Here is a 10,539-nt window from a genome sequence, read left to right on the forward strand (position 1 = left end):
GAAAGCAGCAGAGTAAGATGGTGTGGTGGTGCAGAAGGTGGACACCTGCCCACCTCCACCCCTGACTCTCCTACCTTTTTCTTCAGTGGAAGAGCCTGTCTCTGAGCCCTTAACTATGGTGTAGTGAGTGGAAGAAGCACTGACAGGGGAGTTGAAAAGAAACTTTCTCCCTAATCATAATTCTTGACTAACAAAAATGCCAGAATTTTAGGATCATATGTTCCCATATCTTAAGAATACTGAATGTGACTTGAAGTGGGAAGCTTGACTATAGACATCAAGAAGTAGGCAGTAGATTTTACTTGAATAGAGATTTTACTTCATGTTTCTTATGTACAAGAGGTAGGTAAGCCCACTCAGAGATTCTTACTTTGAGGCAGAAGCTGGGCCTGAAGTTGGCCTAAGCACACCCCTGGCAGACACTGAGGGCACTTGGTAAACCACCCTGACAGATAGCTTCTAGTGAGATATAGCATGGTCTGCAGCGATGAGGATAGTCTTTGCATTTATGTGGACAAAATGTTATATCTATTGAAGTTACGGTTCCATGGATTGTAAAGCACACCATGATTTTGTGTATCACTGAGAAAGAAAGCAAAAGTTGCCATTTAAGCTGTCAGTGACAATATTTCTGATATATGAATTGGTCACAGAGCCTGTTCTTGCTTTGAAATATGTCTTCAATTTTGAAGGATGTGATGATTTTTCATGCCTTTAGTCATTGTTTGGTATTTAAATATATTTATTAAAAATATGCTCTCCCTGGCCAGGTGACTCAGTTGGTTGGTGTGTCATCCTGTACATCAAAAAGTTATGGGTTAGATCCCCAGTTGGGGCACATATGGGCAGCAACCGATCAATGTTTTTCACATCAATGTTCCTCTCTCTCTCTCCCTCCTTCCCTTCCTTTTGCTCTAAAATAAATAAACATATCCTCAGGTGAAAATGAAAAATATTAATAAAAATATGCTTTTGCAGTGTATTTCCCACTCAAAAATGTAACACACTTTGTAGACTTGAAGCATCTACTTTACTTAATTATTGCTTTGTAAGAAAATATGGAGTTGTGGTCATTTCTCCAAAAATGATTATTTATTTTACTAATATCAAATTTTGTCCCACTGCTGTTTCTGTGTTTTTTGTGGACACGGCATTTTTAAACTCAATGCTTATCACAGTGTTCTCTATTTGAAGACATTTTTGAATGACATTTAAATCCAGTGTATGTGGTACCAACAAGGTGCATCACTAGGGTGACCCTCTGTCCATGTTTGCATGGGACAGTCCTGTACTTTTTTTAAAATTTATTTTTTTATTGTTGTTTTATTATAGTTGTCTCAATTTTTCACCTGCTGCTCTCCACGGCCCTGCCTCTCCTGCTCCCACAGTCAATCCCCACCCTGTTGTTCACGTCCATGGGTCATTTATACATGTTCCTTATGAGACTCTTCCTCTTCTTCTCCTCCTTCTCCCCATCTCCTCCCCTCTTGTCCCTGTCAGTAATTTCCTTATTTCACGCCTCTTCTTGTATTTTGTTCATTAGGTTCCTGTTATAGGTGAGATCATATGGTATTTGTTTTTTTGCTACCTGGCTTATTTCACTAAGCATCACACTCTCCAGTTTCATCCATGCTGTTGGAAAAGGTAGGAGTTCCTTCTTTCTTTCTACAGTGTAGTATTCCACTGTGTAAATGTACCATAGTGTTTTGATTCACTCATTTACAAAAATATGGAATACTTACTGAATTTGTGTCATCTTTGTGCAGGGATCATGCTAATCTTCTCTGTATTGTTCCAATTTTAGTATATGTGCTGCCGAAACGAGCATGTCCCTGTTTACTCTTGTCATGGCATCCTATCTGGTTACTGTCCCCTTTCACTCTCAAAAAAATCTTCTTGGTTTGAGGATCAAAGTCTGTGGTCACCTTATACTTACCTCAATTAAGGTGGCAGCATGAATGGCTATGACCAAGTTGCAGTGACACAGGCAGTGACAACTGGCCATACCTGCTGCTTGGATGGCAGGCACTGGGAGGCAACACTCAATTTCAGAGATTCTAAAATGTGGAAACATATGTATCTTAGAATCCATAACATAAGAAAGAACTAATAAGATTTGTGTGTGTCTGAGTATTCATTTTCCAGGCTGCCAACTTTTTCCTCTAGTAAAAAATATAAATTTATTCTCATTCAGTTCTTCAAATGGATCCCTTCCTGAGTGTGAGGAAACTACAAAAAATGTTCATTCCCTTAAGGGGCTCATGGTTTAGTGGGGAAGACAGGAATAAGTGAATGATGAGCATGCCGTGTTACAAGTGCTGTTTGGAGGTGATTATCCCTGCCCTCAAAATGTTTATGGTACAGTGAAGTGTTTCTCAGCCATTTAAAAATTCATATATATATATATATTTTTGTTAAACATGAAAAATCTCCTCCTCCTAAAGATTTAGAAGCGACTTTTTCTCCTTGTTTTTCTTTCCTTCTTCCTCCTTCTTCTTCTCAGTGGACAAAATAATTTAGCTCAAATTAAGGTAATTTAAAGGAGAGCATAGATTCCCTAACATTGTCAAAATGTCCAATATTGGCACAAAATGTCTATGAATGGCCCAGAGGGAGTGTTCAGAATGAAGGGAGGACTCCTGGAGAAGGGGGCATTTGAGCTGAGACTTAAAAATATGTGTGTGTTGGTATATAAGTAAGCTTCCTATCAACCTATCCTTTTGACCCTGTAGATTGTCATTATTATTTATTTCTCATGTATTTTCCTAGGCTTTCTTTATGTATTTACTAGTAAATATAAATATAAATTCTTATCTGGCTCCCAGTTCCTACAAAAATATTAGCACACTGTACACACTATTCTTCCATATTCCATTTTTTGCTTCCTAACTTTATTGTCTTAGACATTATTGTTTTTAAGTTTTGGCAGAGTATTGTTTTGTATGAATGTACCATCATTAATTCAATCAGTTTTCTACTAATAAACATTTGAGTTATTTCCAATATTCTATTATAAACTTTGCTACAATAGAAAATCGTGGACATCCATTGTTTCATCTATATGCAATTGTATCTGTAGAATCAATTCACCATGTTGAATTGTTAGATTGAAGGTCATGTGCATTTATTTATTTAAAATTTTTAATTTTTATTAATTTTTTCAGTTTTATTGTGATAGAATTGACATCAGACATTGTATGATTTTAAGATGTTCATCATAATAATCTGATATATGTATGTAGTGTGAAGGTTATGTACACTTTAAATCTTGAGAAGTATTGCCACGTTATTTTGCGTATTCCTTGTGACAACTTCCCTCCCGCCAGTTGTCATGGGGTCCTTCTTTCCAGCAACCTTGCTGGCAGTGTGTGTGGTCAGGAGAATAATGCCTCCCCACAAAGATGTCTAAGTCCTGATCCCTGGAACCTGTGAATATGTTAAATAACATAGCAAAGAGGAATTCAGGTTGCTAGCCAGCAGACCTTAAAATAGGGAGATTTTTTTTGGATTATCTAGATGGGTACAAGGTAATCATAAACGTCCTTAAAAGTAGAAGAGGGAGGTATGAGTTCTGATGATATTTTGGATAATAACCCTTTGTTGGAGCTGTTGTTTGCAAATGTTCTCCCATTCAGTTTGTTGCCTTTTTGTTTTGTTGGTGATTTCTTTTGCTGTGCAGAAGATTTCTACCTTGATATAGTCCCATTCATTTATTTTTGCTTTTATTTATTTTCCTTGCCTTTGGGGTTAAATTCATGAAATCCTCTCCAAGACCAAGGTTTGTAATTATATACTTGAAACCTGTATAATTGTATAAACTAATGTCACTCAAATAGATTTAATAAAAAATTTTTTAAGTAGAAAAGGGAAGCAGAAATAAAGTCAGTCAGAGGAAGATGTGACTACAGAAGAAAAACACAGAGAGATGCAATGGTGCTGCTTTAGGACAGAGAAATGCGGTCATCAGCAAAGGAATGCGGGCAGCTCCCAAAGCTGGAAAGAGCAAGGACACAGATTCTCTCCCAGAACTTCTACAAAGGAACGCAGCCCCGCTGACACCTTGGTTTCAGCCCAGTGCGACCCATATTGGACTCTAACCTATACAACTCTAAGATAATTAATTTGTGTTTTTAAAATCATTGAGATTGTGGCAATTTGACACAGTAATGATAGAAACTAACACATTGTTACCAAATTTATAGATAATTGTCAATATAAGGTGATGAATGTTATCTCATTGTAGTTTTAATTTCCATTCTCCTTATCACGAGTGAGAGTGAGCATATTTTAAATAGATTTATTTCCTTTTCTGTGACCTATCTGCTTTTATATTGAGTTGATTTGTTTTTCATTTTGTGAAATTCTAGGGATATTTTATAAATTGAGATCAGCTCTTTCTGTGATAAGAGTTGCAAATAATTTCCTCCAATTTGTCATTTATCTCTTGATTTTGTTATGGCTTTAACTTTTGTAAATATTTTCCACAGTTTTTGTTTAGCAGGATTTATAAATTGTTTCTCTAAGTCTTTTAGTTTTTGAGTTTGAGTGAGAAAGGTCTTTTCATGCCAGGTTTACAAAAGAATTCTCCCATGTTTTCCTTTAGTATTTTCATCATTCGCTTATTTTTAAATATTCAACTCTTGGATCCAATTGGAGTTCTGAGGGCAAAGCTATTTTTTGAATAGTTAATCTTTCCTGCGCTGATTTGAGATGACTCTTTTATCATAATCTAATTTCCTGTATATATTTTAGTGTATTTCTTGACTTTGTATTGTGTTCCACTAGTCTATTTATGTACAAAAACAGCATTTGAATTATTGAAAGTGTGTTTTAATACCTGAGAGGCATTGTCACTCTTTTTGGTTCCTTTTCCCCAGGATTTTCCTAGTTATTCTATTTTTTTTTTCTTCTTTTTTGCTGGTGAGAGAGAGAGAGAGAGAGAGAGAGAGGAAGACAGAGGGAGAGAGAAAAGAAAGGAAAAAAGATAAAATTGTTCTAGTTTTTTAAATTGGGTTCATGTTACATTTATAAATGAATGCTTTTTTATTTTTTTCAGTAAAAAATATCTTCTTGGTATTTTTCTCTAGTGTTTAAATTTTATTTGTTTATTTTCCCATTTCCTATTAATATTCCAGTAATCTATTTTGCTGGTATTGAAAATGAAGTCTGTTCTTTCACTATACTCCAACTTATAACTGTGTATATATATGAAAACTATTGATTTCTATGTATTAATTTAGCACTTCTCTATATTACCTTATATGTTTTTCAAATATGCGATCATATCATCTAGGGATGATATGGTAAATTACATATCCCTAAAAAAATCATCCTTCTAATCTACATTTTCAAATTTATTTGTTAGAGTTGAGCAAAATAGACTATTATGATTCTTCTTTACTGTCAGAACTTGGAGGCAGCTAGAATGCACACCTGGACTTTTGGTATATGCTAATCAACCTGGCCCTGGACTTAGTCATTCCCAAAGATATGCTGATGGATTTAACAGTTCCCAAAAGATGTGCTGATGGACTGAAACCATTCCCAGGGAAAATGGTAATAGACCTAGCCTGATATGTTAACTTACCTGGTGTGTGTTTGGGGGGGGGGGCAGGGGGCGAGCAATCAATTGTAAATGACCTACTGACTATGTTGATAAGCAAACTCACCCTCACCAAAATGTGTGGTTGACAAGTATAAAAAAGGTGCCTGCAGAAGTGCAGGTGGGACTCCTAGGGACCCACGAGGAGGCCCGGGAGTCCCCATTCCCTGTTCCCCATTCCCCGTTCCCCAACCCCGTTGCTCCTAAGGGCCCTTGAGTTGGTCCAGGCGCTGCCTCTCCCCATCCCCACCTTCCCCCGCTTTTTCCTCAATAAACCCATTGCCTAATCCCACAGTGGTCTCCGGGTGATTTCTCAGAGCAAGGCTGCCCTGACATTTACATGTGGTGGTTTCTCAATTATTTATTCTTACGTATATTGGTGCTTTATCTTTTGTTGATTAGGTTAGCTAGTAATTAATCTTTTTAAAGATCTATCTTTTCATCCATTTATTGTTCTATTTTCTAACTCCTTAATCTTTGCTCTATTAATTCTTCTACTTGCCTTTGGTTTATTTTGTTTTTCTTTTTCTGACTTTCTATGTTCTTTTCCTAACTTTCCTAACTGACCGATTAATACATTTGTTTTTATGCTTTCCAGTTTAATCAAATACTCTCAAAAGTCATGACTTACACACTAAGTATCAGAATGAATGTCTTCTCTTCCATCTGCATCATCCTGGAGTTCCCTTTGTTTTTGATGTAGTTGGCTTTTTCTTCTTTCCCAGGACATGGCACACTTATGACTTTTTAACTTAGCTTTTCAGATGTTTCCCTTTTCTTTTTTATTCCCCTGAAGATTCTTCCTTGTAGTATTAATGTATGTGGGCTTTCTAACCCTGTTTCTCTGCAACCTCTGTTCTCTTATCCTTTTGAATATCTTTCCCTACAGCCTACTTTTAGATCCATATCTTACACTTAGAAATAACTTTATCTTCTCAGCTGCAGACTTACACGTTGAATTGCATTTAGACACCACTACCCAAGTCGGCCAGAAATTTAAGCTTAACATTCGAAACTGCAATCGTCACCCTTTTACCCTCGCCCAATCTCGTTTACAGTCTGGCTTTTGGAGCTCAGCAGGGGCACCGTTTTTTGAGTAGCTAACCTTGACCACCCTGAGTTGCTTTATTTCTCCTGTTCACGTCCAACATTCAACCCGTTGTCAAATCTCATCTGTCCTACCTGCACTGTGGGTTTCTCTCTGGCTCCTTTCTCTGACCTGTAACCTGATTCCAGCCGCTGTTGTCCCCTCACTGACTATTGTGGTGGATTTCTGTTAGTTTCTTTATCTCCAGGCTCCCATTTTAGTCCAGCTCTCTTGGCCAGCTGCAGAGCTCTGACCACTCATTCTTCAAATTGAAATCCCAAATGATACCCCATGGCCCCCACCTGAAGGACTGGTTCCTCATGCACCCTTCACAGTGAGGGTCTCTCCTCCCCTCTGAGCCTAGTTCTGTTGATACACCATGTGCTTAGGCTCCTTGCTTCCTAGATTTTCACATTTTATTGCCTTCAAGCTTTGGTTCACACTGTTTTCTCCACTGGTAACATTTTATTCTTTTCTTCTTTATCTACTGAAATGTGATTCATCCTTCAAATTCCATCTCACACCCAACCTCGACTGTGAAGGCTGTCTTGCTGCCTATTGTTTCATCCCTACAGACCTTCTATTGCGCTTATTTTTCTTCCCTTAGCATACTTACTCATTCACTTCCCAAGAGGCTGAGACTGTACATCTTGTGGGACGTAACCCAGCACCTTTTAAATAGTAAATGCTCGCATAGAATTCTTGAAAACATGGTGAAAAAATAAAATAGATGAGACCTTGAATAACTGTGCCCAGAAAATAGCTTGTAACTTTTCTGAATTGAATGTAACATGAGAGAGAAAAAGACTTTATTCTTAAGCCACTGTAATTCAAGGTCTCTGTGACAGCAGTTTAGCCTTCCAAACAAATACAATGGGGAAAACACATAAGCAGGGGATGCCATTCACATCTACAGAGGAAGGTTCATCCATTTATTGACCTTGGGATGCTAATAGCTCTGTATGACAAGTAGATGAAGACCCAGAACTGACCCCTCCCCTGTGAATGACTATAGGGAGCTCAGTGGTCTGATCCTTTACAATAGTGAGAGACAGTAGTCTGGCAGCCGTGGCAGGGATCTGGCGTGGGGTGGATGGGCTCCTGAGGTCTTAAGGCCATATGACCACTGGTGAGACAGCCTTGAGCTCAGCTTAGAACAATAGGTGAAGAAGCCATACTTCACCAAGGGCAGAACCAACCTTGAAAAAGGAAAATGAAGGTGAGCCAAAATAGACAGGAGAGAACTGGAGCTTTAGGGACTTGACATAGACTAATTACAAAGGTGAAGGAGTGGACTGCAAAGCCAGTCCAGGTATATCTGAAGGCAAGAATTCTTGAGGCAAAAGTAGGAACAATATCATTCCCTGCCTTGCTCTGAATGCTGGGGTTTTGCCGGGGCTGGGGTGCCTGCAGTGTAGTTGTAATGAAGCCTAGGGACAGAAAGAAACTTCTGGAGACTCATTCTTAGAAAATGTACTAGAATTCTGGTTCCTTTAGGGTCAAGGGTCTGTCACGACATCTGGCCACTTCCTGAATCTACTTCTGTCTCTTTAGACCTCTCCTGTCTGATCCTTTAAATGCCTGGAATTTCTTCATCTCCCCAGGTTCCTAGAGGGGAGGTAGGGGGAGCCCCAGCAGTTGCCTGGTTTCCTGGGGCTCGGTCCTACCACAGAGCCTCTTGCCAACCACCCTGAATTCACTTTACTAGTTAACTGCCTCATGTACACCTGACACCGGAGCATGGAACATTGCTCAGAATTCCGGATGCTGTGCTTACATCCTTTTCCTCCAGATTGCACCTCTTAGCTGCCCCCCATTTCTTATAACTTTCCATTGTCACACACCGGACCTAGACCAGAGTTCTGTTAGGGGAGTGGACCTGACCTGCCTGTCTCTCTTCCACAGATTGTGTGGCACTTCAGTCTCAGGTGAACTGCCTTGCTCCTGCTTGATCAGGTCTCCTCTGGCTGCTCCTTAACATGTGTCAAGTAAGGGACCAGGGATCACCATCCATTAATAACCCCCGAAACCACAAAGAAGAAGGGGTACACGCTGTCACAGTGCACTTGATAGCCCTTTATTACTCTGGGGTTTTTGCATACGCTCCTTGGAAACTGTCTTTTGAGAAGGAAACACATTCTTTATTTCTCCTTTGTTTTCCTGCTCCTTCATTGCCACTAACATCTTCATTGAGCGTCCCCCAGGTGTTGAGTAAGGTGCACGGATATCCAGGACGGTTTTTAGTTCTGGGAAGATATTTAGGAGACACAATTTTTCAAGCTATTGGAGGGTGAGTGACTGGGGTCTGGAATTAAGGTCACCTGGATTCTAGCTCTTGCTTTGCTCCCGATACATTGGGTAAACCCTTGAACAGATGCCATAAATAAACACATCTTTTAATGCTGTGTGCCTAGAGGCTACAGGAGACTACAGCAAGGCTTGGAACGTGGGTAGCTTTAGCTTGCGATTTTTTTTTTTTTTTTTTTTTTTGCCAAGCCTTGGACAGATCTGTTCTCCTTACCTGATTCTCTATGGAAGTTCTTTGGGCGTATTTTCAGTTTTAGCCACAAGGTGGCGCCTCAAGCCCATCAGTCGCTTACAAAAGCTCTCGCTCCGACGGCTGGATTGAGAGCAAGGATTTCTGGGGGAACTGCAGTGAAATGGAAGGAATGTACGCTCTTCTTCCTGAAAACCTTGAAAGTCGATGAGCCTGATGTTCTTTTCATGGCTGCCTACACAGAAGAAGGTCATTTCCCCAACTTCTCTGCTCATTCCTCTGATTCCCGCCCTCCCCCTGCCCTTTGGCTGCTAATTGGAGTAGGTAATAAATAGCACTTAGAGAAGGAACCTCTTTCTTCGGTGGGCCCTGGAGTGGGAACTCCTCTCTCGTTCATGTGAGGCAACAAAGCCAAGCTGTTCAAAGCACAGGCTCTGGATCTATTGGGTTCGGTCTGAACCTGGCTCCACTTATAAACTGTAAACATGGGCAAGACACAAGACTCAGTTTTCTCATCTATAAAACGGGGATGAGGAAAGTGACCTGCCTCAGGATTGGTTACACTGTGGTAGCAAAACTGTTCTTTATTAGGCTTGTCCAGGTTAGATACTAAATCAAACCGAGCAAAACTTAGTCCTTGGTAGGATTAATCTGCTCTCTCACTGGCCCTTGTGAGAGAATCAGTTTATGTCTTAGCTAGTCTTTTCTCTGGATAATGCCTCCTGCTCCCAGGACTGGGAGAGCTCTACCTCTGATCACAAACCTGGGAGACGACTGTTAGCCTGCTCTCTTCGTTTTGAACTTCTTCCAGTTGACCCTATCCTTGCCTGTGGAGCCTCCAGACCCCACACCACTGTTTCAACTAAAGGCTGGCTGCCTCCCTTTGTTCCCTGCCTGCCCCGCTTACCCCGCTCCCATCAGCCTGCTCTTGGCATTTCCTCCCTTGGTAAGCATCGTGTATCTAACCTGTCGTTTTTCTCCTTTACATTTTTGGAGACTCTGCTAGATACAACACTTGTAAAATCAGTTTGGTGTAAAGGATTTAATCAGCAGCTCTCATGTTTAGTATCTGCTGGGGTGGTGTTGCTGGAGTGTGCCTCTTCACTTGCAGCAGCCTGGGGGTAGGAACCAGCTCTCCTCTCATAGCAACAGGAGGGACTGCAAAGTTCTCAGTTCACTGAGTAACTACGGGGGATGCAGAATGGTGACAGCAGTGAGCAGGGTCTCCTGGATGCACTAGTTCTCTGTTCCCTGGATCAAGTTGTAAAATAAAATTCATATCCCCTCAGGGGTCCACCCTGAAAATCAGAGGGAATAACCTATATATATGTACACTATTGCTAACAACTCTCT

General features: G+C 40.1%; 1 non-coding gene across 1 annotated transcript; it reads right to left on the bottom strand.

Moving 5' to 3' along the window:
• Window positions 1–1,723: 1,723 nt before the first annotated feature.
• LOC150019795 (U6 spliceosomal RNA) lies at window positions 1,724–1,828 on the bottom strand. Its single transcript, XR_016509397.1, has one exon. It is a non-coding gene; the product is annotated as a U6 spliceosomal RNA (small nuclear RNA).
• Between the last annotated feature and the right edge of the window lie 8,711 nt (window positions 1,829–10,539).

Source organism: Furipterus horrens, unplaced genomic scaffold (genome assembly GCF_987537825.1).
Source record: "Furipterus horrens unplaced genomic scaffold, mFurHor1.1.pri manual_scaffold_2, whole genome shotgun sequence".
NCBI classification, from domain to species: domain Eukaryota; kingdom Metazoa; phylum Chordata; class Mammalia; order Chiroptera; family Furipteridae; genus Furipterus; species Furipterus horrens.